Source organism: Taudactylus pleione, unplaced genomic scaffold (genome assembly GCF_031769625.1).
Source record: "Taudactylus pleione unplaced genomic scaffold, aTauple2 ptg001470l, whole genome shotgun sequence".
Classification (NCBI taxonomy): Eukaryota; Metazoa; Chordata; class Amphibia; order Anura; family Myobatrachidae; genus Taudactylus; species Taudactylus pleione.
Genome location: NW_028285868.1, coordinates 340,139 through 346,569, shown reverse-complemented (window position 1 = coordinate 346,569; position 6,431 = coordinate 340,139).

Below are 6,431 nucleotides of genomic sequence, written 5' to 3'. Positions count from 1 at the left end.
ACTGGCTACTGTAAGAGGTAATGAAGGCCCATTCCAGGGCTGGGGACTTGATCTCTGTTTTCCCCTTTTTCTTTCTCAAAAGATCATTCTTCTCTATTTGTCCCACATCTTTAATAGTTTGTTCAATAATGTTCGTGTTATGTCCAGAAGCTGTAAATTTCTGTTTAATCTTTTTTGCCTGTGTCTCATAGACATCAGGACGACTACAATTTCATTTTAGTCTTCTGAATTGCCCACCCGGAATAGAACGTAGCCAGTTCAAATGGTGGCAACTATCAATTCCAATATATATACTAGAATCAGTGGGTTTAGAATAATTCATAGTATGGATTTTGTTGTCCTCAATAAAAATCGTAATGTCCAAAAAGTTAATAGTGCTAGGGCTTTCTAAAAAAGTAAATTCAATATTTAAAACATTATTGTTAAGATATTGATAAAAATCCTTTAAAAGGGTGCTTCCCCCTCTCCAAATAAAAAATATGTCATCTATATACCTTAACCAGGACACCAGGCTTGCTCCAAATGTAATTTTGGACATTACAATTTTTTATTGAGGACAACAAAATCCATACTATGAATTATTCTAAACCCACTGATTCTAGTTCTAGATATTGGAATTGATAGTTGCCACCATTTGAACTGGCTAGGTTCTATTCCGGGTGGGCAATTCAGAAGACTAAAAAGAAATTGTAGTCGTCCTGATGTTTATGAGACACAGGCGAAAAAGATGAAACAGAAATTTACAGCTTCTGGACATAATACGAACATTATTGAACATACTATTAAAGATGTGGGACAAATAGAGAGGAATGATCTTTTGAGAAAGAAAAAGGGTAAAACAGAGATCAAGTCCCCAGCCCTGGAATGGGCCTTCATTACTTCTTACAGTAGCCAGTACAAAATGTTGGAGAAGTAATTAAAAAAGCATTGGATAATATTGCAAAAAGATCCCATTCTTGGTCCCCTACTACCAAAAAAACCTAAATGTATATATAGAAAAGCACCAAATATAGGTTCACTTGTGGTAAAAAGTGCATTATCCAAAGATGGAAATACAATAAAGGTTTCATCGAAAGGTTTTTATCGTTGTGGAACTTGTTTGGGATGTAGGGGAATAAAAGGAAATGCGAATAACAAAATTATGGAAGTCAATATTAACGGGAAGATATATCCAATAAGAGATTTTATCACATGCAACACCAAAAGTGTAATCTACACGATAGGGTGTAAATGTACTCTGTTTTATATTGGCAGAACTTCTAGACCCTGAAAGGTCCGGATGGGCGAACATTTATGGAATATCCGTAAAGGATTGGAAACTCATGCCCTTTCAAATCACTTTAAGAAATGCCATAATAGTAATCCAGATGATATTACTTGTTTTATGGGTCTACAAAATATAAAAGGACATTGGAGAAGAAGAGACTTGGCTACGCAGTTAGCTAAAGCAGAAATTAAAACAATTTTCGAACTAGGAACCTTATATCCGGGGGGTTTGAATTTAGATTTTGAGGTTAAATTGTTTCTTTGACTTTTTTATATTTTCCCCTCACATATTCTTCTACAGTTAGGCTTTCGGAATTGTTTATTCACATTTTTTATGAGTACATTATTTTATATGTATTATTGGATATTTTTATTAATCTATTTTATTTTGTTTACTTTCATGGATCATTTCATCATTACATTTGCCACATTAATGAGGGTATCCGTGTCACCGGTGATAGAAGGATGTAATTGTGAGTCATCGTATGTAACCATGACGACGATAAACAAACAAAACCGGATGTTACGTATCGGAATACAGAAACCCTCCTGTGTATGTGAAAAGATCTAAACCCCTTTTTTTGGGGAAACTGGACATGACGCAATTCATAGAGGATACACGTGTCCGCTGCCGCAAAGGATCATGGACATTGTAGTCGGGCTCTATTTAGGGATCAGCTGCGGCGACGGCACAGTGATAGGTCCGTGTCAGTACTTAAGGACATTGCAGCGCAAACAGAAACTTACCTTGAAAAAGACCCCAGTAAAGCAGGGTCGAAACGCGTTGGTGATTAATGGAATACCACTTGCGGGCACCAACTGTTGCAGATCATAACCGGAGAGTCAAGTGAGCAGCGCCCAGCGGAGAACCCAGGACTTCCACTGAAACTTTACACGCCTTTGTCCACAGGACCATCCGGTAATTGACAATTCTGCCCATGTGGGATACCATTTAGAGGAACATTTTGCTGCATATTCCATTCATATTACCTCATTAAGAGGAGGAATTTTATCTTTTTGTCCAACTTTTATGTTTTTCATTGTCATACTTTGTGTTTATGTGGATTAAAACGTGCTTCACCATATGCACATATATTTTATTCCTTTTGGGTTACGCTCTGACCTCTGAGGGACACATTCCCACAGAGAACCATACAGATTGCCACCCAGGGACAAAATACTACCTGAGGATTACACCCAGGGCAACTGATAGCCAAGCGCAGGTCATGTGATTACTATTTCGTTGCTATTCTCTATATGTTTATAGGTTTGGGGATAACTATTGAAGTGATTCACCCACCTGCTGCATGTAATTTTTTGCGCACTTATTCTCTTTCTTCACCTTTTATGTTTTCAAAATTATTTGTCTAAATAAAAAGTAGGTTGTTGGGATGAAGTTATTTTTTTATTGTAAAATAAATAATCTGCTTTATCCTCTGCTCTTTATTCAGGGGCGCCGAGAGGGGGGGAGCAGATATAGTTTACTCGGGCCCGGGCTTCCTCCCTCCTCCCTTCCTCTGCAGCAGCCCAGCAATCTCCTATGCCTGAAGGGGAAAGCGATCACACTGATCGCGCCCCCCTCTGGCTTTGCACCGGGCTGAGGGGCTCACAGCGCCCCCTCCCTGGCGCTGCAAAACAATGTTCTTGTTTTTTTTTTTTTCAAGGGGGCGTGGCTACGCCTCCCGCGATTAGGCCATGCCCCCTCTTTACCGGGGCCCCGCGTGGCTCTCTACGCCCCTGCTTATACTAGACATCCATATTACCATCTATGAATATGCTGGAGTCCCCTCTTTCAAACTCTGTGCCCGATTTGAAGTTAATATCTGAAAATCAACATGTACATCAGACATTAATTCCCTACACTGGAGAAAAATTATGGCATCTCAGTGTGGGTAATGGTCTCCCCAAACATGGCTTCCAAAAATTGAGGGGCACCAATATTAAATAGAGGGAGGTCTCTTCTTTCAAATGATGGAACTCCTTAATACTTATTGCTGGTGATCTCCTTCACTAATGCCCAAGCATGCAGGTCACCTGGGCATAGTAAGACCATTATTAAGACCATCAACTTTCTCTCCCAGGAATTATGGTGGCTTTCCATATACAGTATGTACTAGGAGTTAAGCTCCTAGAACTGAACCATCACATCAATCAATGCCATTGCCAAAGCCAAACACAATTTCTTTGATCTCATTGTTGAATTGTTACATTCCAAGGACTATAACATTGTTTGGGTCATTGAACAAGGAATTAATAAAATGATTCACATCATAACCCCTGGGGAAATTACAAGCCACCAAGGTTTGGCTTCCATACTCATTCAGAATGTGCTACCTGGGATTCCTGTTAATATTATGTATGACTATTATTTTATCTCCAGATTTTGAAAAGTTTCCTTGATAAATTAAGTATCAATCTGTGATCATCTAAACACCAATGGCCAGACGGAATGCACCAACCACATCTTAGAACAATGCCTTAAATGTTCTGGTTTAAGATATTACTTTGGGCAGTGTGGTGGACCTACAGTGATATGATGTAAGGACAAGTACTTTTTATCGCTATGGGGTCTATTTACTAATCAGTGTTAGGAGACAGAGTGAAAAGTGATAAGGTGCCAGCCAATCAGCTCCCAACTGTCATTTTTCAAACGCAGCCTGTGAGATGACAGTTGGGAGCTGATTGGCTGGCACCTTATCACTTTTTGCTCTGTCTCCTAACACCGCTTAGTAAATAGACCCTTAGTCCCCATGTACAGGAGAGTTGGGGGTGGACATGTTCTATTAAAGTCAATTAAATTGGAAAAAAAGCACTTATCAGAACAGATAAAAAGGTATAAAATATGTATGTATAATTAAATATAAATATATGTGTGGAAAAATAATATAAAATGCAAATGAAAAGTCGGAGTAATTCTGAACACAGTGAAACTTCTACACAAAGACAACACAAAAACAATGTTGAATGCAAAGAAGATGTTTGTACTCTTTTATTACCAACTCACCAATAAAGAAATGATAAAAAAAAATGTTGAATAAAGGACCTGATTCATTACGGATTGCAACTGCAACAGCGTACACAGATCGGTCGATGGTGCCTAGTGCACATGCGCGTGCGTGAGGTAGCATTGCGATCGCCCTGCGATCATGAAAGCAGAAAGAAAGCCATCGCAGAGTGAGTGACCTCAGGTCAGCGTTTGGGGCTGGTGACGGGGGAGTGGTCGCAGAAACGCAGGCGTGCCTGTCCGTTTGAATGGCATTGCATGGGCGTGCATAAATTAGCTACTGCGATGGCATACGCAGCTTGTGTACTCACCGCGTTCAATACGGTTAGCAATTTCTGAGTTAGGTCAGAGCTGCTGTAATTGTGAGTGAGGGTCCGGTGTTACTTGAAGTTACCGATTTATACGCAGGACTTAGAGGTATTACGGATGTGAGCTAGCGGTAGTGGGTGTCTCTATCCTGGCTGCGCGACAGCTATGCGATTGCACTCATTAGCATATTTTCACAGCCGCGGTCGCAATAGCGATCCGTAATGAATCAGGCCCAAAGTTTGTATGTTCACTTAATAAATTTTAATGAGCTGAAACAAATTTTCAATTAATGAAACCATCCAGCAGTTTTCATTTTTTGATCAATGAGGAGAGGCCTAAAGACGCAAATGGTAATGCAGATCAGGTTACCTTGACAAACTAATGATGATGAAATGCATTGGTTAGCCTGGAAATCCGACACCCAGATGCCCATGAGTGAATTTGTAGCAATTTTGGCAAGTGTTATTCTATGTGGTAAAGGCTCAGTTCTATCTTTATGCAGGAAGATCTAGTTAATGTCTGACATTTAATAATCAAAGTGACATTTTTGTATTAAAGAGTTAAACTAAGAAGAACATTGCATGATACATAGGAAGGGCTGGCATTGCTTGGTCTTGGCCAAACAGAATTAATTGTGTTAGAACTCTGTCTGTTTGTTGTGTTTCCCAGCAGTATGTTTCCCTGCCAGCAGGGGTCACCAGAGCTCCTGCTATGTGAGCTGCAGTACTGGTCCTCACCAGAGGTGCTGCTCTTTGGACTCTGTTCTGCATTCAGGTGTCAGGTAATTATGACTTAGAGTATCAGCATGGATCACACCTGAGACCTGACTATTTAGGCTGCCTAAGCCCAGCACTCATTACTGGGTCATTACTGTTACCTGTCTCTGCCACATCCTGGATTTATGTTTCATGGTTCCAAGCATCTGTCATGCTTGGAACCTGCCTTTGATATAGATTCATGTTTATGTAAATATTTCTGGAGCCCTATTCCTATATTCTCCAATGCTCTGGACTTTGCCTTAAACTCCTCTGAGCTTCTGTGTCTGCCAAGCCAAGGGAGCACTGCTACTCATGCATCCGAATACTTGAATAAGTTTGAGGATAGATAAGCACCCTGTTTGATATGTAATTTTGTTAGGTAAGTTAAGGGTTAAAAGCTGGAGGGGGATGTGGTTAGTATTCATCACTTGAGGAGTATAAGCCTATGGTAGGATTTAAGGGAGGGCTTAGAGGTCCCATATAAATAGCCTGGTGAGGGGAGACATCTTCCTCTTTCCAGTTTATTTCAACCAGGCTGGCTAAGTGACATATGTATTGTATTTTATATGTCTGCCTTTCTCTTCTTCTTTCACATTTCACACCCCATTTATTTCCCCTGGTCTATCACCCTCTCTGTCTCCTGTTAATTTTATCTTTTACTACCTTCCTTTTTCTAATTTCCCCCCTGTCCTTTCCTTTCTGCACATGTTCCATACTTTTCCTCCCCCTTCCCCTGCTTGTGTTTCCATATAGTCCCTGTTACCTGCCAGTGCCCTCCCTCCCTGTCATTTCCAGATACACAGGCCCCGTGTCCCCCCCCCCCCCGCCCCCGGCTGCCAGGCCTCTCACCTCCGTGGCTGTTTCCCCAGCCAGGCGAGGGCCATGGTCCGCTCAGGCGCAAGGCTCCACCTGCCTGCACTCCCGCTGCCCGCTCTCGATTGCCGCCCCCCCACATCGACCACCCCTTCCCCGCGGCCGCCTGCTCTCAAGCAGCAGCGATATTAGCTAGACGGCCCCCACTCCCCATCTCCCCTCACGCTAAGCGCGGCAATCCCGCTCCCTGCACCGGTGGCTAGCTCCACCCACAGGGTTGC